The sequence below is a fragment of the Peromyscus californicus genome, unplaced genomic scaffold (assembly GCF_007827085.1).
Source record: "Peromyscus californicus insignis strain IS unplaced genomic scaffold, ASM782708v3 Scaffold_8__1_contigs__length_139910024, whole genome shotgun sequence".
In the NCBI taxonomy this organism is placed as follows: domain Eukaryota; kingdom Metazoa; phylum Chordata; class Mammalia; order Rodentia; family Cricetidae; genus Peromyscus; species Peromyscus californicus.
The window spans coordinates 66,532,880-66,558,999 of record NW_026294606.1 but is presented as its reverse complement, the minus strand read 5'-3'; positions in this window follow the sequence as shown (position 1 = coordinate 66,558,999).

Sequence of the window (26,120 nt, the reverse complement as noted above, 5' to 3'; positions counted from 1 at the left end):
ACTACGAGCCAGAGATTTCTGCATCAGTGGGAGGAGACAGGGGAAGTAGCAACAGCCAAGCAAATGTGTACTTGAGTTTGCTTTTACACTTGATCCTGCAGTTACACCGGCCATGGGAGTCATCATGTGTGGCTGCGATCCATGAAACAGCTGTTAAGAGCCTTCTTGAAGGCTCTATTTCAAGTTTTTCCTAATTCCATCTTACCCTTATGAAATAAATGGACCTCTCTCATTGTTGGTTGAAAGTTAATAAGACAGACCTACAGAGGAGTTCAATGATTCTGTGACACGTGACTCCAAGGTGAACCGTAAAGTGGAGAAGTGGGAACAAAACCAAATGTAGTTCCTCCACCAACTACATCACAACACTACCATTCTGGCTACATCCTGAAGCTGAGGATATCTTCAGGTTCTTTCTTCAAACTGATATGATACTGCAACAACAGGTCCTTGACACAAGAATAATAGAAATGAAATGTCCAGGGTTCAACCACAGGAATTTTTTGGGTTAGGGTTTACATTAATATGCTTATTTGAGATAAGATGTTAAGATTGTGATGATGCCAGGCAAATATGTTGCTGTTTAAATGGCAACAACTTCTTAAAAAGAAGACTGGCTGGAGAGATGGCTCACTGGTTAAGAACTGGCTTCTCTTCTAGAGGACTCTGTCTGGTTCAATTCTCAGCACCCACATGGTGGCTCATAACCACCAGTATCTCCAGTTCCAGAGGATCTTCTGGCTTCTGAAGGCATCAGGCATCCACGTGGAACACAGACATACATGCAGGCAAACAATAAAATAAAAATAACACTTAAAATATTTTTTTAAAAGGAAAGAAGCTGAGGTTTCTGTCCTCTTCTGCAATACTGAGGATTTCTCTGAACCTACTTCCTCAATACCTTAAACATTCATGTAACTCAAGCCTGTGGGGGCTCCAAAGCCTCAGATCAAGCACAGGTAGACACAGTACTATCTGCTTCTGGGGAAATCACTTGACAAGGAGGAGGTGGGGCTCAGGTTAGTATTTTTAGTTCCTTCTGGATTCCATGGAAGTATAGAAATGCAGGGGCATGCCTTCCCAACCCAAAGACTTAGGAACCATACTTGCTTTTTTTTTTTTTTTTTTCGTTTTTTCGAGACAGGGTTTCTCTGTGTAGCTTTGCGCCTTTCCTGGAACTCGCTTTGGAGACCAGGCTGGCCTCGAACTCACAGAGATCCGCCTGGCTCTGCCTCCCGAGTGCTGGGATTAAAGGCGTGCGCCACCACCGCCCGGCACCATACTTGCTTTTATTCTTTTTCTATCTTCTCCCACCCCATTTCTCTTTTCGAAGGTCTCCCGTGCTACCCAAGGCAGATTTAAACTCTGGGACTCAAGGGATCTTCCTGCCTCAGTCTGCTGAGTCTAGCTGAGACTACATGCATTCACTTAAGTAATATGTGATCCACCATGCCTGATTTTAAGACATTTTTGTATCAATGAATTTTTAGCTCAGGTAAGTCCAATTGTTTATTCAATTGTGATATAAAAATGACTACTACAAAGGAATGTGCCATATGAATCTGTATTACTTTCAAACAACAGCAGCAGAAAAAAATACAATACTAAATATTAATCAGCCTTTTTGATCTCTTCATGACTTCCACTCAAAAGCTAGAGGAGGGAAGTGGGGCATCATGAAAAGGCACCATTCTAGAACAAACTCAGGAGACAATTTCAAAAGGCAAACCTAAATTAACAGTAGAAAGTTAAAACAGAAGGGAGGGTAAAAGAGACACACAAGCCAACTCATTCAATCAATCATCCTTTTCATTCACACATCTTGCACAGCTGCTCTCCTCTGGAGACTGAAGTGACAAAGGCGAGGCAGGAGACTGCCCCTGTTTATGTAACCGCTGTTGTGCCCTGACTGAATTGCTGATTAGCCATTGTGCATAACTCATTCAGGTGGCACTCAGAGAGTTGGCACAGTGGTTGCGCCCTGAACGGAGCTACCAAGCAGACTGATGAGCTACTCCACAGCTTGACCATCTCACTTGCATGTCTCAGCTAAATGATTCCTAGCTAACTTTCCTGGCTGCGTGGAACCCTCTACTTCATAAAAATGATTCTTGGATGCTGAAGAAAAAGTTATCTTTAATTTTGTGTGGATGTGCTAAATGTTTGGGCAAATCTCAGGGCCAATGTTCACTTTGCAATGTTTTGATGCCTGTACCTTGGCAAAGCGAGGGATTTCTGTGGGTGATTGTTCTTCTGAACATTTTTCCTGGATTAGCCATGCCACCTACACTGTCCTTTTATTAACATGACACTGTCCTATTAATTTTTATTTTGAAGATGTTAATATGTACAGATTATATTTTCCATGTTTACTTGTGAGCTTATCTGTCATATGCCCCATTATTTATAATAGCATGATGTCGCATATTACACTCTTTGAAGTACTCAGTCTTCTTAAATAGAATTTAAATTTGATAATATAAATCCTTTGGTACAAGCTAAAGCATTTTTAAAGGGCAGGTAGTATTTAGACCATTTTATATTGGCCCATGAAGCTTGTTGGGATTTACAAATACAACTTGAATTATATTTTGCTTTGTCAAACTGGGACCAGGAGGATTGCTAATTGGAGTCATGACTCAAAGCTGTAAGGAGTGCTTATTGATTCAGATCCTGGGATATCATCATCATGCAGAGTAAACATCCACCTCCTTCTTCCTTGGTTCAAGGGTGCAGTGTGGTTTGTCTCTGACCCTCAAATGCACTCCATTGATGCAACCGAGAAGATGATTATCATCTCTCTCTCTCTGTTCATTCACTGTTGGGCTGCAGCGCATTCATTAGGAAAATCACTCAATTAACAGTACTGGGTGACAAGCACGGCTTGTTTCTCACCTTCCCTCTTCTGCTTGAGCACATGAGCAACTGTCACGTTAAAGAATGTGCCTGCAGCCCTGAGAATGAATCCTCCAGTCCTGCGTCAACTTCATTGGGCCTGCCCCGTCATCCATCCCATCTATGATCTGCTGGAGCACATGAAGGGCCCTGACCTACAGACCACACTGCAGGATCTCCTTAACACGAGGCAACAGGATGTCCAAGAAGAGCCCTAGTGAGGGCCCAGCATCGATAGGGTAGTAGAAACCAGAGGCCTCAAAACAGACCAATGACTGTTTGCAATGAACACTTGCAAGTAAGGATATATGAATAAAAAGGTTCACGGAGTGTCTCACTGTGTCACACCACAGCTTCCATGACAATATTTTTAAGTCTTTCCCTTTTATTTTTTCCTTTTTTATCAACTGCATCAACGATTGGAAGTCCTAGTATTTAGACAAGGACTGATACAGCATGCAGCTAGTGCTTCCTTTCATTTGCTATTTTAATTGTACTGAGTGACATCACACAATTGTAAGCTTGTGTCAATCACTTGGCATTTTAAACATTTTGAGGCCACAGAAAGGTTGAATAACTACTTAAGGGCACACAACTGTAGTTGGCACTGAAGTTCAACTCATAACTTAGGGCATAAAATCTCTGGAATCTGCATTTTTTTAATCCTCTATGCTAAATGGTCTCACAGGAATGCAGAAATGTTGCAGAATAATCAGAGTTGTGGTTAAATATTTATGTACCATGTTAATGTTAGTCATCTTAGCATTATTTAAAATGGTGACAAATTAGAAATGGCATAAATGCCCAACAGTTGAAAACTGGCTAAATAATTTACGGTACAAGAGAACATTACTCCATCATTAAAATCACGTTTTCAAAAAGCACAGCCCTTTGTAGATACTTAATACGATATAACACAGCAAATTAAATCAGCTTGTAATTCAGCAGAGGGTCATGAGCCTAATCTTTAAAAAAAACTACATGTATACACATGCATTAAAAAGTACACAATAGTCTCAAAAATAAAGAAATAATTAAACAATATGTGAAGAAACAAAATTGGAAGTAGACAAAAACGTGACTGATGCCTTCTGTTTTGCTTGCTTGCCAGATGCTGGGAATCAAACCCAGGGACTCAGTCATGCTAGATAAGCATCCCACAACGGACATAGAGTCCCAGCTGAGATACTTTCCCACGATTAGGTCTGATAAATGATTTCTATTCCCTTTGGCACACTTACGTCTTTCACTGTATCAGTATGAGGTGTACGTGACAGTGTTGTGATGTGCACAGCGAGATGAGCATGACAGGAGAGCTACTCAACACATTTGTTATCTTCCTGATACTTCTCTGTCATGTATGTGGGAAGTAAACCTGAGATCTACTCTCAGCAGCTTTCAGTCTATGATACAGCATCCCAAAGCATATCTCTCCTGCTGTATGCTACATCTCAGGACTAGCTTACTAGACTATGTAACTTCAAATTCATACCCACTGAGCTACATCTTCTCATTTCCTCTCCCTTCACTGATAACCAGAATTCTACTCTGAGCAATGAGTACGTCTTTTAAAAAATGAAAAAGGATAATGTGGTTTTTATCTTTCTGTTCTTGACTTATTTCACTTAGAATAGTGTCCATATTTATTCATTCATGCTGCTGTAATAGTGAAAAATTTTCTCCCTTGTCTTTTTTCTTTGTCTTTTTGTTTTTGTAGTGCTCCAGATTGAATACAGGACCTCTTGCATGCTAAACAACTGATTATTGACTACTGAGTCACATCCCCAGTCCTTGGATTTCCATTTATTTTAAAGACTGAATAATATTATTCACCTATACACGCCTTAAATTCTATATCCATTTACTCACTGATGGACACCCAGGTTAGATTAGAGATTTGTACCACCACACTCAGATTTACTGCATTGTTTTCAATAGCCAAGATATAAGACAGAAAAATTCTAATAAACATTTGAAGAGTTCACACTAATCACCTCAAATTCTTCCAGGGAATGAGTAGCAGATAGCAGTGCAGAGTTTATTCTATAAGGCTATTATTATCTGCACAAGAAAAGAATAAAAGAAAATCAAGGCCAGTATGCCTCATAAACTAGATGCAAAAAGTCCCAAGAAAATTCAAACAAACTAAATTCAACAGTACATTCAGTGGATCATGTGTCATAACCAACAGGGATTCACCTTTAGCATGCAAGGATGGTTCAACATACACAAGTCAATAAATGTGAAGAATGGGAATCACATGATTATCTCACTACATACAGAAAGTCTTTGACAAGACTCAACAACGTATCATGCTGAAAATTCCTAACAAACTAGCTATGGTAGCCATGTACTTCATGGAAACAGAAGTCACACCTGATAGAGCTATAGATCATTCTCAATCACAATATTCTTCCACAGTTTTTTGTTGTTGTTCTTGGTAGTGGGGGTGTGGCACAAGCCCCTGCTAACTTGTTTGTTTGTTTATAATTGGTTGTCTTTCTGCAACAGAGCAAACGTTTTACCTATCTCATTCATGATCATATAGCTAGTACTTATGGAGTGGTCGGTACACAATAATTGCTTAACCAATATTTATGTCTACTAATTTCTGGGGCAGATATTTTGAGGGTGAAGGTCATAAGAAAATCATCTCTCCATAACTTGTAGTACTATATGATTATCTTGAATATTTGTTAAATGAAGTAAAGGGTTCTTCACATTTAGTCTCTGCTAATATGTTTTCATGTAATCTTCAAGTGAATCGCTCTGCTTTCAAAGGAAACTAAAAGAAAATCTTTGTCTTAATGAACTTAACATCTGTGGTTGTCTCTTTGAAGGTGATAAGGAAGTTCATGGCATGAAATAATTAGCAATTTAGTTGAGATGAATTTGAATTCTACATGCAGGTGAAAAGAACTGAATCTCAAAAAAAAAAAAAGAGCTAAATATCTTAGAGATTAGCATGGCTTGATGTGGGGCCCAAGGTGGGTACCCATGAGGGGTGAGCTGGGGTCAACTTATGATCTTGTGTTCATATGAAGAATTTTGTTCTGGCAGAAAACCATGCTTTAAGTGAAGATGGCTTCAGGTCCTGATGTTGATGTAGAGGGGAAAAAAGCATTAGTTCTTAGCAGGAAAATAGACCTTTTGGATAAAGAGTAAAATGTTACATTCTATGCTATAACAGGCCAGCCATATGTTCTTTATGTAAATTTTTAAAAGTAAAAATTTTAAAATGGGTTTAGTAAGTGTTTCTTCCAGGACAGAACTGATCACCAAGTGAGAGTTGAATAATTTACATATATATATATTAAGTTATATTACACTCCATTGTATGAGGAAACTGAAATGATCTCTGTGAATTTGGTGATTTTTTTCAAGAGTTTCAAAAATGTGCCTTCTGGAGTTAAACAAAATCCATTGTTCTTTAATGAGCTAATAGGGAGTTGGCATCTTTACAAATAGGAGATGGAGATTAACCTATAAAAAGAGTTAATTAGATAGAACACAAACATTGGCAGGCTTTGTGGAGAATGCTATGATCCTAGTGTTGATGTTCCCATTCCTTCCCCCTTTCTCAAAGCCCCTTGCACATCTTATTCCCACCACTGTATACTCTTGTTTCTCCCTCTCTCTAATTCTCTCACCAGCCATTTTCCCTTGAAACATCCTACCGCCAACAGACCTCTTGCTGTTTAATGATTTCCCTGAAAGCAACAGAGATGATGTCTAATTATTAGCTTGCATCATAGGACCAGTGAGGGCCTCTCTATGTTTCATATAATTTCATGGGCAGAAACTCTTTTACTTAAATATCACCAGACTAATTTACTCTGGACCAATGAGCAGGCTGGTGACAATCATGAAATGATTATGTACACCTAGCCAAATCTATTTCATCCTAAATTATCAAGAAGTAACAGCAAACCGTTTGTTGTGTTTTACATTGTTGGTGTTCTCTCATGCCTCTCTCCTCCCCTTCCCTACTAAGTAAGTCAGGTAAATATCGTATCAAATATGATCTAGTGACATTTGGCTCAATTGGTATGAGCAGGTATATGATTCTTAACGTTGGAGCCTTTAAAGTTGGAAACCACGTATTCAGTCTCTTGATTTGGAAGCAACTACAACTGGGTAGTTTTTCTTATCTCTGAAAATATACCCAGATTGGAATAGGAGATGGGAAAGAATACCCAGAGAGGAGGCAACAAAAGCAAGCTCTGGATCTCTGTGGACTGACCTACTGCTCCATCCTCAAGCCAGCTGGAAAGGCTCAGATGGGAATGAGTGGGCCAGAAGGAATTCTGACATTTCTGTAGAGTCTTAAATCAGAGAGAAGTTGAGCCCTGTGCTCTATAGAGCCCAGGAAGACCACGAGACTTTAAGTTGTCTGCCTCGTGGAGGTTGTTTTTGATCATTCACTCATTTTTTTTCCATTCAGCACATTGTTTCTGCCTGGAAGGAAGGAGGTGCTGGGGTGCAATGAACAAAAACACAGCCCAGGAGAAGGTGTAGAGCTGATCTTTCTCATAAACTTGTTTGTCCACATTCTTACCTAGTAAGCGGACGGTATCTTCATCAGTGTTCAAAACCAAACACTGACATCACTTGTCCTGTCTGCTTCTGTGAAAACATCTGTTGCCTTTCTTTTCAAAACGCATGAAGAATCCAAGCACCTTCATCTCCACTACTGCCAGAACACTTACTGACTTTCCCCCATAGATTGGTCTTAACATAATCTCTGGACAATCCCTTTGACAACTGTCAAATCATGGTAGTGTTTTGTTAAGTTCTTCAAGAATTTCCCACTTTATTCAAAATAGGAACCAGCACCACTCTGTGTCCCTCCATTGCTCCTCTTGGTCACCTCACTCTTGCTCTCTCGTTTTGACTACTTTGACATCCATGGTTCTTTGAACAATGCCAGCTTGTCTGGCCTTCTCATTTACTCTTCCCTCTGCCTGGAATGTCCTTTTCCTGACTCCCCTTTTTACTAATTAGAAAGAGTCCAAAGTGAGAGATTGTGGGGTCAGAACAGGAACATGACAGCAGAGAAAAATGTGAGTAAGTGATTGGGTCTGTTTCCACAGGGTGACTCAGTAGAGGGCAAGACAGACAACTGCCTACTGTATTAAACGGCTCTCTGGAGAAATAGAACCTGTAGAATGTATGCATTTTATAAAAGAGGACTTATTAGATTGACTTACATGTTAGAGGCTGACCATACACATGCTGGAGAAACTGAGAACTCAGTAGCTTCTTAGTCTAAAAGATTGCATAGATCATCTGTCCTGATCTCCTAGAGTGTCTCTGGCATTTGAGTCTATGTTGAAAGGCCTGAAGCCGAAGTCTGATGTAAGTGGAGGCTAACACATATAGTAGCAACCGCAGATACACTTGCTCAGGAAGAAAAGAAGATATTCAGGTGTAAACTGCTTTTCTCCTGAGCCTCTTTGGGACACCCACTGGAAGATGCCACCAACTTTGAGGACAGGGTTTGCCCTCTCAGTCTATCTTTGGGAATTCCCTCTCAGATACACTCAGAGGTATGTCCCTAGGTGATTCTAAATTCTTCAAGTTGACAATCAAGACTAACTGTCACAGACACCAGACAACCCAGTCCATGCAACACTGGTATTTATTTATTTATTTTCAATCCTAGTAATTCATGGATAAATAACTCCTTAATATTGACCGTTAAATCTTCTGTGTGTAACATAATTTATTGGAGTCTAAATAAATGTTTTAAAATGAATTGTGAAGTGAATGCACCATGCTTCTTTATGATATTCAGGGAGCCACACCCACAGCAATCTTTTTGCTGCCCTGTAGTGCACACTTTTCAGTTTATTGCAAAAATCTGGGCAATGGCGCTCTTAGAGAGAGATTACTGGACCTCAAGTCTCCCACTAGCACTTTCTGAAGGAATTATGACCTGTAGCTAGTACACAGCACAGACCATCAGATTCATATAAGGAACTGACTTGTCTAGGCTGTGCACAAGTCTATTCAAAGACTGTCACAGGCCACAGTATTTTCTGTAAAATCAGACAGCTAATATTTTATTGTTTTTTAGGACATGTAGGCTCTGCATTTGAAATATGTATATATATATAATAGCAATGCATAGACATGTGAATATTCAGCATTCTGATAAAACTTTATTTAAAGAACACAGTGTTTACATTTATTTACAATGTGTTTATGTAATACAAATTTGGCTTACTACTATAACTTGTCTATCCCATCCTTAGTCAGTTCGTCTAGTTTTTCATTATGGGAAAGGATCTAGCATTTGAGAAAAGATACACATTGCTAATTACATTACTATGTGGACTATGCTAGTTACCGGACATTATTTTATTTTTCACAGCAAGAAACAGGGGCATCTACAAAGTAAATGTATAACATTAGTCAACTTGAAGGAGGAGAATGATGAAGATAAAATTATCTAAGTGTCTTTAAAAATATTACATATGTGATAAAGGTGATTCCTCTTAATTAAGACGAGATTGGAGTGATTAGAAAACTCACATTAAAAATGTTATATAGGGTTGGGCGGTGGTGGCGCATGCCTTTAATCCCAGCACTCAGGAGGCAGAGGCAGGCGGATCTCTGTGAATTCAAGGCCAGCCTGGTCTACAAAGTGAGTTCCAGTAAAGGCGCAAAACTACACAGAGAAACCCTGTCTTGGAAAACCAAAAAAAAAAAAAAAAAAAAAAAAAAAGTTATGTAGACTTCAATGTCAGCTGATGCTTTGACTTGAGAGATGCCAACAGTGTCAAGCATCAGCTTCAGTTGTTTGTTATTGACAGTCTGGAGAGGCATGAGCTGGCTTATTAAGTTTATCAGTAAAAGGTACCTTCTATGCCAATACAGATTGGGAAATACAAAATAATGTGAAAGTAGTTTAAATGTCAGTGCTTATAGATGACATTTTTTGTGATTCTAGTGAGGTTTAGTTTATTTTCCATAAAGAGAAAAACCCAAAAGCAGATTAAGTTCTCAATTCACCTAACTGTTCATCCTAGATCAGAGAGACTTGCTGTTCTCATTCTGAGACTTAAGCTAAGAACCTCAACCACTGGGGTATTCCTATGTGCCTGGGTTTCTCTTCCTAACACTATTATAAAATACCATGATACAAGCAACTTAAGGGGAAAAAGAGTTATTTTGGCTCCCAGTTCAAAGTTATACTCCATCCTAGCCAAACAGGTTAGAGCAACAGAATCTTGACACTGCATTTCCAGTGAAGAGAGAGTCCCTGATAAAGGCACTCACTGTAGTGCTCAGCTCAGGTTCTCTACTTCACACATCACAGAAATGGTCCTGCCCACAGTTAAGATGGGTCTTCCCACATCAATTACATAATCATGATAATCCATCACAGGCATGCCCAGAGGCCCACTTCCCAGATGGTTCTACACTCTGTCAAGTTGACAATTAACACGTGACTACCACACCCAGTAACCGTGGCTGGTGAGAGGAGAGAGGGGCAGCTCATGCACAGTGTTAGGCTTTGGCTCAGAACAAAGGCACATTCTTTCCCTTTACCCTTCATTGGCTAAAGTAAATCAGAAGGCTTTTTGTTTTTTGTTTTTTTCTTTCAACTAAATTCAAATAGGGCCGTATAGCTTTCCATGTACTTTGGATGTACCAAACTATGGATAGAAGTAAAGAACACTAATGTCTACCAGTTCATTAGTGAGTAAATTAAAATTTTTGGCTAAGTAGATTAAATGTCAAAAGTTTTTACATCTGAAATCATGCCAGTGTGTGTGTGGGAGAAGTGGAGGTCTAGATGCCTTCAGAACATATTAATGCTAATATTACCTTATGTGTTAATTACGAAAACATTCTTTCTGGCTCATTACTTCATTGTATATTTGGATAGTAAGCACCCTCTCTAAACATCCTGGCAATGGGAAACAGAGGCATTCCACAAAGTGTTGGACAAACACTTATGAAATTGTTATCAAATTATGGTTTAATGGAAATTTAGTAATATTAGAGGCATTTACATGATGGAAGGGCAAAATGAAGCCAATAGAGCCAAGTGGTAAACAATGCAAATCAGGGAGCTGAATAGGGGTAAACTTGCTACTTTAGCTGTGTTTGAGTCAAATTGTCTTTAATGATCTATAAATAACTTTCACCATCAGAACCAGGTCCTTTGTACTACATATAAATGCCCCTTTCAGCTGCCCTCCTCCCAAGTTCAAGGATAAGAGAGGAATTGAAGCATTGTAGGATAATTTATAAGAGTTCTTGGAGGGTTTTCACTGAGCAATTGAACTTGTTGAAACCATTATGTCCCACAAATTTTATATTATTTACTACATGAACCTTAATATAAAAAGGAGAAAGCCTACACAGTCCCATCTCTTATGCTGACAAACACTCTCAACTGAGTATACACTTGAAAAGTATTTATTTCCTAATAAACTACAAAAAACCTGAAGTACTTCATATTAATACAGGCTTATTTATAGAAAACAAAACTGCAAAATGAGTCTCAATGAGCTAAATTTAAGGTGTTAGCGTGGCTACATTCCTTTGGAATTCCTTCTGGGGAGAATACCACTTCCTTGCCTTTTTGAACTTCTAGGACATTCCTTGGTTCAAATTCCCTTACATCTTCAAAAAAATCAGTGGGTCTTCCTCACATCAAATCACTAGTTCTAATTTCCATCTTCTTATTACAAGAGTAAGGATCCATGATACTAGAGTTTCCTGAATAATTCAGGAAATCCTTCAAGTTGAATGTCAGTTGATTAACAACTTTAATTATACACATGACCTTTGTTTCTTCTTACCATGGAATATAGCATATTTGCAGGTCATGGGCACCAAGATTTTGACACCTTTTGGTATGGGGAAAGGCATCATTCTGCCTACCAGATAAAACTTGACAATGGAGAAGAATTTGTAATTCTATAAGTCAGAACATGGTATAGTATATTAGCTGGGGATTTAAGAATATCAAAGTAGAAGACATGAGCTTTGAGAACTGCTTCATTATCAACTAGCCATGTGACCTTAGGGAGCAAAAGTTATAGCTGGCAAACTAAATTGTCTTCTACCCCAACAGATAGAGGTTATCTTAATTGGTAAAGACAATGCATTTCAAATTCTAGTATTTAGAAAGAGGGGTAGAATTTGTTACTTTCCTATAAGTTCAGTAGTAAATTTCTAGATCATGAGTTTGTATACCAATACATATATTAAAGCTAAGCATTATGGGACCAAAACTAACAGGAACATTGACTTTGGTTAATGTGGCTTCCCTTTGTAAACCCTCTATTGACCCTCATTGACTTTGTTAGAAACTTGATTGTGGTGGTATTTTACTTGTACTGAAATGTGATTTTAATTGTATGTTAATAAATAAAGTTGTCTGGGGGTCAGAGCTATTAGAGCCATAGCAAGTGCGTGGCGGCGGTGGCACATGTCTTTAAGGACCTGGAGGGCGGTATATTCAGGCAGTGACGAGGCAGTCACATGTTTGGGTTTACAACCAATGAGAAGGCAGAACAGGAAGACTTTAAAGACATACACACAGGAAGTAGGTCCTTTTCGGAAAGCTCTCTTGGCTGAAGAGGATCCCTGAATCAGGAAGGGTGAGGCTCTTAGCTCTGACCTCTTGGCTTTCTTCTCTGAATTGGCTCTGTGTTTCTTATTTTATAAGACCGTTGGTTACATCTACACTTGATCTTTAAACAAACAGTGGGATTACTGCCTTTACTTAAAATCCAGATGCACCATTCCTGTACGGGTTGACCTTCCTGTGCTGCAGTGTACTATCCATACTCCATAATTAAAGACTTCCTAAAAGGTTAGGAATCAGCTTTTACTCCTGGCCTCCCAAATGGGAATCAAAAAGCAATGTGAAAATGATAAAATGTTACAAACAAAAATAATCCTGAGGCACTTCAGGGAGAGGCTAAAGAATTTTTCACTTTCAACAGGCGCATGTGGATTGGACGAAGTGACCATAAGGCTGTAGATGCACAGTGAGCTGGGACTCTTGTTCATAATGCACCTGTATTCAGAATCGTGTTATCCGCAGTAAGATGACTGCTGTGAATCTGGAACACATGCATTTTTAAGAAAAAAATTATATCAGACCTATTTCTCCAACCATTTATTTTTCCTTCCAAAAACCATAGTAATAACCTTTTCTAACTACATGAAAACTGCATCCCTGCCAACAAATTGCAAGAGCATATGCTAATCCAGTGCTATAGTAACTTCATGACTCAATATTGCCTTAGATATAAAAACAGCCCTGAAACATAATTTGAAAATGACCCTCTGAACAAAACTAAGTTGTGTTGCTTATTAAAGGACAAAAATTCAACTTCTAGCAATGAATGGATAAGATCCCTTTCAAGCACACCGTGTCGAACTAAGAAGAAGAAAGTGGCCACAGAGATCATAGAGGATGAGAGGTGCACTCATCCCATCTATAACATGGGCAGAATCCTAGTATATCATCATATGCAAATGAGTCATGACTGATGACTAAACTCATTACAAATTGGAGACAGATGCATGACTCCAATGCAAACACTCTGAGCACATTGTAGGGTTTTCTTTCCTGGGTCTGGAAAAGTATCAGTTATTGTCTTTGCATATTCTTTGGACTAGGACAACCTTGACGAAAGTGTTTATGGAGAAGGTTGGATTTCAGGTTCAGAGTTGAATGGGATAACTTGTAAATTATCGAGGGCCATTGATTATATACAGTCCAGGCCTGAGAACTGGCCATTCGGCACAGGTAGCCAATGCTATTAAAGTAACAGGAACAATAAACACAGTCCCCATGGCTGCCAAGGAGATAAGAAGCCAGATGAGGAGATGAGGTATAAACATTAGTAGAAAACAAGCAACACAAGATGATAACTTAACAAGTGTTTGCTGATAGACAAAGATCTTGCATTTACCATCTCCTATTTTGTATCACCATTTATATCTCATTCATTTTGTAAAGACCACCTTCCAAGAACTCTTCTCAGATCAGGCTAAAGATCAGTCTTTTCTCCTACCTGTATCTGCATGACATCATCTATCACTTTCTACATGTTTGTATATTGTATGTTTACATTGAAAGTACAATCAGCTGTTTATTAGCCAGGGTTTCTGATATAGAGGCCTTAAATCACCAGGTAGCATAAAGAAGATGGGTATGCAACATTGAATAAATTATTGGAATACACCAATGAGGACACTTTTCTCAAATATGCATTACTGATCAACAATTCTTCATGTTGGGAGGAATGTATGAAGTTGCAGTGAGACTTCTCTTGTAGCACAGCACTTTAAAAGTTTCATAATAAAGCTGTGAAGCTGATTTTATTTCCATCATTTTTTGCAAATAACACACAAAGATCTATGAGAAATTTATAATTTTTCCAGGTCACACTGTCAATAAAGGTGAGTTCAGTCATAGCTTTCCATTACTGAGAAGATATGGAGAAAGCAAATGACGTCAGTGTCTTTCCTTGCCTAGTTGGTTCTTATTCTAAAATACCATCATTATCCTTATTTTTAACCTGGCCTTCCATGAGGTAAAAATTTCTCCAGAATCGTCTTCAGAAGTGAATGTGGTCTTCCTTTGGAATGTGCTTAAGTCTCCTGTGTCACCCAAAGACTTCTGGTTTAGAGACATGTTCATAAAATCTTCCCATCTTCTCCTCTGCATTATTTCGAACCTCATTTCATTTTTACATTAACACATCCTCTGGTATTATATATATAAATAAAATAAACTAAATTCAGTGCTTCTTGTGCATTCTGATTGGCCAGACCAGATGGAGTGATTTCTGAACCAGAATTGAAAATCAAAACACAAATGCTTTTTAAAGAGGTTGAAGTTTAGAAGCAACTGTTCATGGCAGACTTAACTTTAATTCTGAGCTGGCTTGGGTGGTTTTCAGCTGTGTTCAACTGTGGAATATTGGAACCTCTACTCTTGAACTACTATAAATGTATTTCATGCAGATATGGCCCTTGACAGAGTAGAGAGTGCAGTTGAAGCAGAGCTGTAGAGTTTTGTAGGAGAATGTGGCTGTAATTATCGTCGTCACTGTGGAAGTGACAGCTGTTTGTTTGGCTTTTTGCTTGGACTTTTAAGAGCCTGTGTGAAGAAACCCAGTGACAAAAAAGTCTTTTTCTTTTTGCAGAGCAGGGTCTGAGAAGTCCCTGGAAACTAAACCAGGGAGAGGAAGACACGTTCATTCTCAAGCCTTCATTCTGAAGGTGTCGTCATTCACTTACCATCTTCGGGACTCCTCAGGGTGACTCTTGAAATCAGAATAGCAATTCCTACTATGCAGACTGTACTAAGGGTATCAGAACTCCAACACCAGAATGGACAGCTGACCATTTAATAACCAAGACTCTGAATTCAAAGCTCTCAATCTGCATTGATACCTGTGAACCCAATCCCAGGAGTTTAGATTGACCTAAACATAGACCTTCTCTTATCCCACTGATCAGAGAAGGAACAGTCTAGTTCACACTTCTTAGTAAAGAGACAATGTTCCACGACACAGCAAATGCAGACAAAGAAATGGCAGACAATGTCACACTTTAGGGAGACATTATGATGATGGGATATGTGGCACAATAACTTCTATAGAGGATTTGGATCATGATAAACTTGAGGGTTCACTTCTGCCTTTCCCTGTAGCTGTGCTAACTTAAATGAATTATTTACCATTTCTACCTCCGTTTCTTCATCCACTCAATGAGGATAAGTCTGTCAACCTTCATTGTGTGCAGATTCCATATTGATAAATTTGCCTGCTAGATAAAAATTATTCATGTTTTCAAAAATCAATGCTTATAAGGTTTTGTCATCATTGTAGTCATGCCTAAAGCAGAGAATAGCTCAAGTTTGGTGTGTGTGTGTGTGTGTGTGTGTGTGTGTGTGTGTGTGTGTGTGTGTGTGTTCCCAGAGTTTGAATGAGGTGACATTCCACCTTATTACTTTAGCTTTCATAATTTAAGTGTCATTTTCAGGGTCCATTTAGTGTCATATTTCAATATTTTTTCTTCTTTCTGGAATGTGTTGGCTGTCTAAAATGATGCTAAGTATGATGCTGAAATTCTGTATGGGGTTTCTGAAAGTGAAAAGGCTGGTATGTCCCCCATGTGGTAGGTAAGTTTCATTCTGCCATAAGTTGTATCACTGATGGCTCTGAGTGCAATATTAACGAATCAACCATATAGTACAATCAGCAAAGGGAAGAGGAAACTTAATTTTTTTATGCGAGTCTGCTCTGGAATATGCTAGCATAGTCTACAGCACGCAATGGAATGATGGGAAAACAGAAGTGTGTGTGAGTTTGTGGTTTCATGTTTTAAAAAATACCCTTAGCACTAAATATCTCTAATAATCATTAAAGGATCTTTTTCCAATTAAAATTATTCTCTAAGGTCACAGTATTGCCTCCTAGATAATATATAAGCCACTATCACAAGTAAATTCATTGGACTAGATATTCAACATACAAGAGAAAGTGACATTGGGGAATAAGTGACAGGAAATGTAGATTTGGGCAAATATCTGTCTGGGTCACTGTTCTGTTCTGGAAAACACTGCATTCATGATGGATGGTGCTGGATATGAAGATGGATTGTGGAGTTGGCAGATGGGACAGTCCAGACACCCATAAGGAGATAGGATGCTTCAAGTTCCCATTGTGGGTTGGGGGCACAGTCCTAGAGGCAAGAAGAGAAGACATCGATGGGCATAGACTTTGAAATGACAAAGTTACTCACTCACTTTATTTCACAAGCTTTCTTAGAGTTGTCAAAGCACAAAAGAAATTGTTTCATTAAAATGCCTTGCAGAACGAAAATTCAGCTCATTTGGCTCAGAACAACAGTAATGAGTGTTTAAATGTTATTTGTGTTTTCCATCATCAGATTGCATTGTATTCATTAATTAAACAATTACTAAGATTGAAAATGTGCCTCTTAGACTGTTAAAAAATAATCACAAGGAACATAATCCTCATTAAGCATTATTAGTCCACATGTGACAGGCTTCATTTTGCCTTATATAAAACAGAGGTACAACTCAGTATTTGGTTAAAATAAATGGGTTATGACATATTTATCCTATGACACATTCTGAAGCTGGGAAAAATTAAAAGGAGATCTGCGGGTGGGATGCCAGGCAAAAGCGTCTAATGAACCTAGTGTTGCTACGTAGCAACAGCATCAGCAGCTCATTCGCTGGAATGAATTATGTGAGTTTTTTACTTTCTCAAAAGGTTCAGGCAGCAATTTTTTTGTAGTGGTGTCACTAATTATTAAAAATGAACAGAGACTTGAAAATGGGACTTAGTAACAAAGGTGACAAGATCTGAAATGATCAAATATTAGAGAAGCAGATACAGCAATGCAATCAGGACTCCTCTGGGCAGGAAAAGGGATTGCCCACATAACACTAACTAGCTGGTCACTGTTTCCATGGGATGTATTACTACATCCCAGAATCTGTCTATCTGCTCTACAATGGGAGTTCCTGGAGTATTAGAAGGGATCTCCTGCTCATTTTGGCTGGAATTGCTAAAAATAGTTTAGTGAAGATATATGTTATTCCTCTAAGCATTTTTTCTTTTTTTGTTGTTTTTGATTTTTTATTATAAGGCTTGTAATTCCTTTTTAATATTATTTTATCAGTTTATATACATACTATCACATGCACTATAATATATTATATTTTAATCTATATACCTATATAGATAGAACATGTCTATATATATTTTTCTATTTTATTTATCTATCTCTCTATATATTTGTACCACTTTAAACTAAAATAAAATTTTAATTTAAAGAAATAAAAGGGTCACTGAGCCATCTCTCCAGCGCCTCTAAGCAGTTTTTCTTATGTCTTCTCCTGCATCAGCATCAATTCTTTTTAGCCTGGGAGGTGTAGGGATGGTCCTGTCTGAAGATAGTAGACCAATTGATGTTTTGATGTTTCATTTTAGTAATATTCATTGTTGTAGTCACTGTAGATTCTAGATGCTATATGAGCCCACTGCTATTCTAAGATAGCAAGACTTTATTCTTTTTAAAACAGGGATCCCAAATTGAGGTTGAAAACATGAAAATGACTTGTACCTTCACCCAGAGGAATTCTTAAAGCATATCCATTTTCCTTGCCTCTTGTACATACAAGTTCATTATTGGGAAAAGCAATTTTATTCATATTTCCTCACTTACCCCCTGCTCCCTCTTTCCCCTCCCTACCTTAAGAGAACCCATATAGAATGGATACACAAGGGAATGCTTTTGTGAATAAAGATCATATCCTTTGCTTAAGAGCCTTGGTTTGTGATTATAGATTAAAGCTTTCGTTTTGAAAGTCAGAGCAATAGGCCACCATATATATAGCAACAGGAGCATTATTTTAATTATGTTTTGTAGAAATGTAAGATTCAAGAAAAACGCAGCACTGGAGCTTTAGGCTTCAAGGGCTGTGTTCTAATTGTGCTGATGCTCATTCTGATGCCCAGCAGCCACCTCCTGGGGCCTGAGGGAGGTTGTTCCAGTGTTACACACCAGCCACACTGCTCACGTCCTTTTTGTCATTTCTTCTATACACTTCAGTTTTATTTGAGATCCCATTGTTATTGCATTTCCCACTCTATTTAGAATCTATGTAAAATTTGGAGCACAAACATATATACATATAAATACATTTGTATATTTTATATATCTTTTAAAAAATTGTGTATATGTCTGTGTGACTATGTGCATGTGAGTGCAGGTGTCAATGGAGGCCAGAAAAAGACACCAGGTGCCCTGGAGCTGGAGTTACAGGCAGTTGTGAGCTGCCCAGTGTCAATGCTGGGAATCAAACTCAAGTCCTCTGCAAGAGCAGTACGCACTGTTAACCATTGAGCCATCTCTTCATTCTTCTCTTTTCCTTTTCATAAAGTGTGTGTGTGTGTGTGTGTGTGTGTGTGTGTGTGTGTGTGTGTGTAAAAGAGAGGGAGTGAGGGATGTTACACATGCATGTATTTGTATGGGAAAGCATATGCCCGAACACGCAAAGGCCAGAAGAGAACATTGAGTGTCCTGCTTTATCTGAACACAGGTCCTCATGCTTGCACAACAAGCTCTTCACCCACTGATCCATCTCTCTAGCCCATCTTTCATTTGTTTTTATTTATTTTTTGAAGCATAGCTTTACTATACATCTCCATCTGGCTTTGAACTTATGGTCTTCCCACTCCATTCTCCCAAGTATTGAGATAACAGGTGGGTGCCACCATGACTGCCAATCTTTCAGTGTGGTGATATTGTGTCCCCCAATATATTTCGTACCCTAATAAACTTATCTGGAGTCAGAGAACAGCCACTAGACAGACATAGAGGCCAGAAAATGGTGGCACTCACACCTTTAATCCTAGCATTCTGGAGGCAGAGATCCATCCAGATCTCTGTGAGTTCAAAGCCACACTGGAAACAGCCAGGCGTGGCAACACGTGCTTTTAATCCCAGGAAGTGATGGCAGGAAGCAGAAAGGTTTATAAGGCATGAGGACCAGGAACTAGAGACTTTTTCACGCTTTTAGGCTTTTAGCAGCAGTTCAGCTGAGATCCATTCGGGTGAGGACTCAGAGGCTTCCAGTCTGAGGAAACAGGATTGGCTGAGAAGTTGGCGAGGTGAGATTAGCTGTGGCTTGTTCTGTCTCTCTGATCTTTCAGCATTCACCCTAATACCTGGCTCCGGGGTATTTTTTTTTTTTTTTTATTAATAAGACCCTTTAAGATTCATGCTACATTTTAGCATTTCCCCTTTACTAAGCTCTGTTGTTCTTTACAGCCTCTATCATCTTGTGACACATATGTGTTTATTTTTTCTCCCTATTAGCATGCAAGTGTCATGAAACTAAGAGACTTTTGAAGCTGAATGCTGAACGTGCGGTATTAAGATTGCCTGAGACATTAAGCCAATATTAAGTCTTCACTGAATACATAAAATATTATGAGTGGGTCAAAGATTCAAAATTGGGAAAAGGATGGATAATCTGGGTTAATGTATTGATAATCTGCTGTATAAGCAAATCAACTACGTGTTAGCATATCAATCATCACATATCTTACCACAAGAACGCGTCTGGCTGACTTAGCTGGGGAGGTAAGAGGATCCATCACTGTTGCTACTCTTACTGTGAAGACCATGGTTGCACAGTTCCCAGGAATAAGTAACTTAATGATCATAAAAGAGACATCCACAGGTGAGGAATGGGTCTGCACAACATCTCCGTGACCCTTCCTAGATTTTCTGCATCATAAGATACCAACCCTCTTTTTCTTTGCCATCACATCTTGATCACTTTTAAAAGTACGCTCCTGAATACTTAATATCTCATAATTCCAGTCATCCCCATTTTCCATAAGATAGAATAAGGTATGTGGTAGAGGGAGAGGAGAGAAAAAGAATGAAAAAGCAAATAGGATAAGATGTGATATTTGGGAAATCTGCCTAGGGAGCTATGTTAATTCTTTATACTAAATTGTGCGTTCAGTGTACATCTGAAATGACTTCTAGATTAAAAAGTCAAGACAACAATCTCAGGCTCCATGGCTTCCACCCACCTAATTTCTACAGTCAACTGGCTTGCTATCTCTGTTTGAAGTTTACCGTCTGCCCTTGCCACCCCATTTCCACTCCCTGGGCTACTGTTTTCCTTGCTCTCATCTCTTATCTAGAACTTTGCACCAAGGTCTGGACCTGGTCTCTTGAGGCAGTTCCTGTTGGCTGCTGTCACCTCACATTGCCTAACTGCTCGGCCCGAAAGACAGCTCAGAAGCCTGCCCTGTCCTCTTGATGCTACAGCGGACCTCAGTCTGAAACTTGACTGCTATACCTAGTCATCCCAGACAGGCTGGTCAACCTGTTCCTCTTGGTTCATCCCACTTAATTCCCTGGTGCGTGCATGTGTGTGTGTGTGTGTGTGTGTGTGTGTGTGTGTGTGTGTGTGTGTGTGTGTGTTCACATATGCATGTGTGTAGGTCAGAGGTGGCTATCCTCCTCAGTCAGTCTCTACTTTGTGTTTTGAAACAATTTTTCTCAGCCTGGACAGACTGTCTGGCCAACCAGCTCTCTTCCCACTCATTGCTGAAGTTAGAGACTTGTGCCACGTGTGTGCTGGAACTCTAAACCCAGGTCTTCATGCTTGCCTGGAAAGCACTGTGATGAAATAACTAAGTCCCAGATCCTGGGTATGCCCATTTCTTCCTCTTCCCTTTGCCCTTTCTCCACATTTTCCCGTTGAAGGGCTTCTCTAGGGGCTGCCTCCTTTGGAGACCCTTTCTGATCCCCCAGCCAATAGCACCTTTCTTAGGAGGGTTGGAAGTGTCTAAGACTGATTTCTGTGATTTGCACTTTGTTATAGAGTTTGAATCCCTGGCTTCACCTGGAGGCTTCAAGGATTTTAAGAGAAAGAAATGTATTTTGTTCAATTTTATATCTTCCCAAACTCAGAACACCTCAACAGCCTGACATATAAAGCTAGTAAATGTTTGCTGAATCACACTGATTTAACTTTATATTTCCTTGTCACCACCCCAGTAGTCAGTTCGCAGAGGCGTTGTCCACCACCCCAGTAGTCAGTTTGCAGAGGCGTTGTCTACCACCCTGTTTCATTTGGATCACATTCACTTTTACCAGAACTTTCAAAAAGACTCAATCAGTTAAATTCTTCTTTATTGGTATTCTGATTTTCAGTCACAGAAATGACCCAGTGCTTTGGCCTCTCCAAGAAAATCACGAGGAGGTTCCCCTCAGTGAGCACTTATGTTCAGAGTAATTTAGAAAGGTTCAGCCACTGTGGAAATCGTGTTGTTTTTTCTTGCATCTTTTAATAGAAGCTCTTATACAGGTTTTTGTTTTAATAAAGCCTTCTGCAAAGAATTGTCACGAGTCTTCATTGATATAAACAAATCACTTTCGGCGCAGTTAAGGACTGGCTGATTTAAAAACTTAAGGAAAACTTTATGTGAAATTTTAGTTAATTGACTCAGCATGGATTTTTGTTGTAATCTACATGATTTCTGAACACTAGACTTGAATACAGAGGTATGCCTGCTGATAGAACGTATATTTATTAAATGTCAGAAAAAGGGTGGGATGATTTCTAAAATCTTGTAGTCAATATTATTAGTATTTTCTGTTCCATGAAATATGTCTGAACTATATTAATTTAAAGAGATTCGAAGCGATTTGACACAATAATTGCTGATGTTTTCACTCTTTGGTTAAGAGCTAGAATGTTTAAAGAATGAAATGTCCTGGAATGTTACTCTAGATCAGCAGTTCTCAACCTGTGGGTTGTAACCTCTTTGAGGGTCACAAGTCAGATATCCTGCATAACAGATATTTACAGTTCAATTCCTAACAGTAGTATAATTACAGTTATGAAGTAGCAATGAGAATAATTTTATGGTCTGGGGCCACCACAACATGAGGAACTGTATTAACGGGTCTCGGCATTAGGAAGGTTGAGAACCTCTGGTCTGGATGCACACGACATGGTTTGATTTTGTGAATTCTTACTCTATGCAAGCTCCAGGTGGAGTTCCCTTCATTTTCCCTTCTCTGTCACTCTAATGGACTTCATGATGTCCAACCTTGATAGATAGAAAACATCGACTAAAACACACTGAGATGTTAAGAGTCAATTTGTTTACATGCTTCTTCGAGCTTCTGTTTTCTTTTGAAATTATTGGTGATATTTTTCCTAGCATGTGTCTGATCTGGGTATTAAATTTCAGGAGAAATCGACTTTATTATGTTTATTTTATATCAAGAAACCCGAAATTTATTTTTACCTGTTTTTCATCTAGTTTATTTTTCAAACTATTAGACAGGACTTCATTCCATTTCACTTCTGGATTTGTCACAGATAACTGAATCTATGTGTGTTTTAGATTACTCGTGAAGCCTGTCACACTTCTGATGGAGTCTGACGTCTTTTAACTACTCCCGTTAGTACTCTGATTCTTCTCCAGTGAGTGCAGTTGGTCCTGTTGCTGTGTGATGCCTTACAGAAGGGGTCAGCATAGCTCCATCAATAGGGCAAATGCTGTTCAGAGGGCAGCTGAGGTGTTTTAGCCAAGTCCCTATCTAGGAACCAAGACAGCTTCAGATTAGCCCTCTTGTGTACTTCACATGACTCTAGCTTCTGCTGACAACTGTACTGGATACCTTCCATCCAGTAGACTCTTTTGTGTCCAAGTCCTCAAACTGCCCAGTGACCTCTAAAGGACCCATCGGATCTTAAACATAGTCTAAGACAGATACCTCGACTACGTTCCCAAAAATTTATTCCTCCAACTTTCTCCTAATTGCTCTCTATGATTACCTTGTTCTCTCCCCACACCCTCTTTTCTTAGTGATTTTGCATTGAACCATTTCCTTTGTTTTATATTGTTTTTCAGGGGAAAATTGATCCAATTTGGCAGAAACTGCGTAGTATAGGAAAGGACCTTGTGTGTGTTCAAGCCATGCCAGATCTCATCTGTTTGCCCTTCCATGATCACATCCTACCTGCCAGCTTGAACTTGTTCTCAATCTTCTTCCTGGGTTATGGTCATACCTTGTTTCTGCTAATGAGCCAATAGCATGTCTTAATAACAGTGAGTTTATGTATTGGTGCCAAATCGCCACATGACTCCTTCATGCCCAGAAATTATATTAAACTATTTTTATTATCACACACACACACACACGCACGCACGCATGCCCCATAATGTTTTCTTGTTCTGATTCTTTTTCAGACTTTGCTCTTTATAGTATAGGCTAATCAATCATTTTTATGTATTATTTCTATACTAGACTTACAGGCCAACGTACCAACAATCCCTCCATCCTGATTTGTAGATATTTAAGCCAGTTTCATTTTCTAAGAATAGCTTTCCCCAGGCACAGGCAAATCCCTCTCTAAGATCTGAGTCTGCCTGCTCCCCATTGGGAGCTAAGCCTTATCACCAAGGGACTGTGGCAGGGTTTACCTCTTTACAGTTCTATTTACATCAGCAGTACCAGTGCTCTTCTAGCCTCAGATATTAGAGCCATCTTCCCCGCCCTCCAGACTCACATCTAATCACTCACTAAGTGCATCTTCAAGTGTGTGGCAAAAAGAACATCAACAAGGATATTGGGGCCACATTTTCAATTTGGCCTCTACTTCTAATTGACTAGGGATCTATGCTGTGCCCACTTCCTTCTAAACATGTTTTCCTCCTGTCTTGATCATAGGTCCCCAAACTCTTTCTCCTGTTCTCTGCGCCTGCTTCCCACACTTTCTGATAAGCCAGAACATGCTCATAATACACAAGGGAATGAGACTCTTTTGTAGGCAGCACTTACACTAGACACTGTGTTCCAGCTACAAGCCACAACTTCACTTTGATTGTAACAAGTTTGAATCCTGACGTGCTGTGTAGTAAAACCCAAAGTCTCCATGAAAGTTAGGCAACAAGTTCCCTGCTACATTTAGAGATGAGAAAATGTTACGACCCCCTGAGCTTTCAGCTGAGCAGGAATTAATCACTTAAATTGTATACAAGGCTTGGATTGGTTGCTCCTCAATTTCCATCCATAGTAGGATTGGATGTTTCATGGCATACTTATGTGTTGTTTCTACATATTTTTGGTTTGGGCACTCAAATATTGATGGCAAGGGTACTCCCCTTCTTGATCAGGCATAAGCTCTTTTGTTCATATAAATATATTACACAATTGTTAGTGGGATCAATGAATGTCTATTTTTGGTTTTTATGGAACTTATGATTAAAGCACATCAGATAAGAGGAACCTATATATTACTTAATAACATACAACTTTATACATATGCAGAACTAGATGTAACACATATACTTGTATACATATATAGAACTTCATCCATAATGTAGAACTTTCTAAGTTCTAAAATTAATGAGTTGTGAGAGACTTAACAAGATGTGTGAGTTTTTGTGTGGATCAGTTATTCCGTTCATCTGGTTTTACTGAACACTGATATTGATGTATTTTCATCTCTGACAGAAAAAAAGTGGGTGATATGACTTATTCTGCTTAAATTATGTTTAAATAGAAGACTTTCCTAAAGTGTGTTTCTGCGGCTGGCAGAACATTAAGATACGACTTGCTCTCTGTAGTGATCTCATCTTGAAACTGAGCTTGCAAAATGACTTCTTTAAAACGCACCAAATACCAAATGGCAGTGCCATTGGCCAGCCATTTGGAGATGTGCGTGGCCTATAACTCATCAATGTCTGTTCTCGCTTCAAAGAAGCTTTCACACTTCTCTGTACACTAATTGAACATGCTTTTTTAAAGACAATTTTTTAATAGCCAAGGAAAAAGCCTTATGAAATCAAATCTATTGAGTATTGCTATTTATTCCATTGACTTTAGAGTTGAAAACCTATCTATTACTAAAGTAATTATTTTGTAAAACTTGCAAGTTAGCTACAAGACATTTGAGCTGATTTTCTCTTGGTAGATTTCTAAGCATTTGCATTAGAAATTTGTTTTCTTATTACACACACACACACACACACACACACACACACACACACACACTTTTAGAAGTCTTCATGTAATTTTGTATGAAATTTCCAAGTTGATGCTAGAATATAAAGGTTATAGGCTCATCCTGACTTTAATGTCCTAATAACAGTGGTGTCTAACCCATGAGAATTTGCTGTTTTAAAGTTGTGTGTAACAAATTAACAATTACAGTGCTTTGGAATCGGTTTAATTAAAATTTAATAGAAAATGTGTAGTTTCTCAGTCAAAGGATAAAATGTCAGATGTAAATAAAAGGGGTCACATACTCGATTGGTTCCCTGCAAGTAAAAACAGAAGTTGTCTCCAAATTAACATGTATTTTGTTTAGATAAATTGAAGTATTACTTTAGTTTCTCAGAACTCAAAAAAAAATAATGAAACAAAGTATGGGATTATTTGTAAGTTTTCAAAGAAAACAGGCTGAAAAGAGAACAATTCACACAGATATTATTAAAATTTGCTCCAAGGTCGTGATAATTAAAGTGTGATATTAATTCAAGCAAAGACTAAGGTTCTTCTTGTTAAATCCTAGTCTATTGTCTCAGGCTTGTCCTTCTCCTCATTCCCATGTCTCCTCTGCTTCCTTTTCATGCCCCCCTGTTTCCCGACCCTCTCTA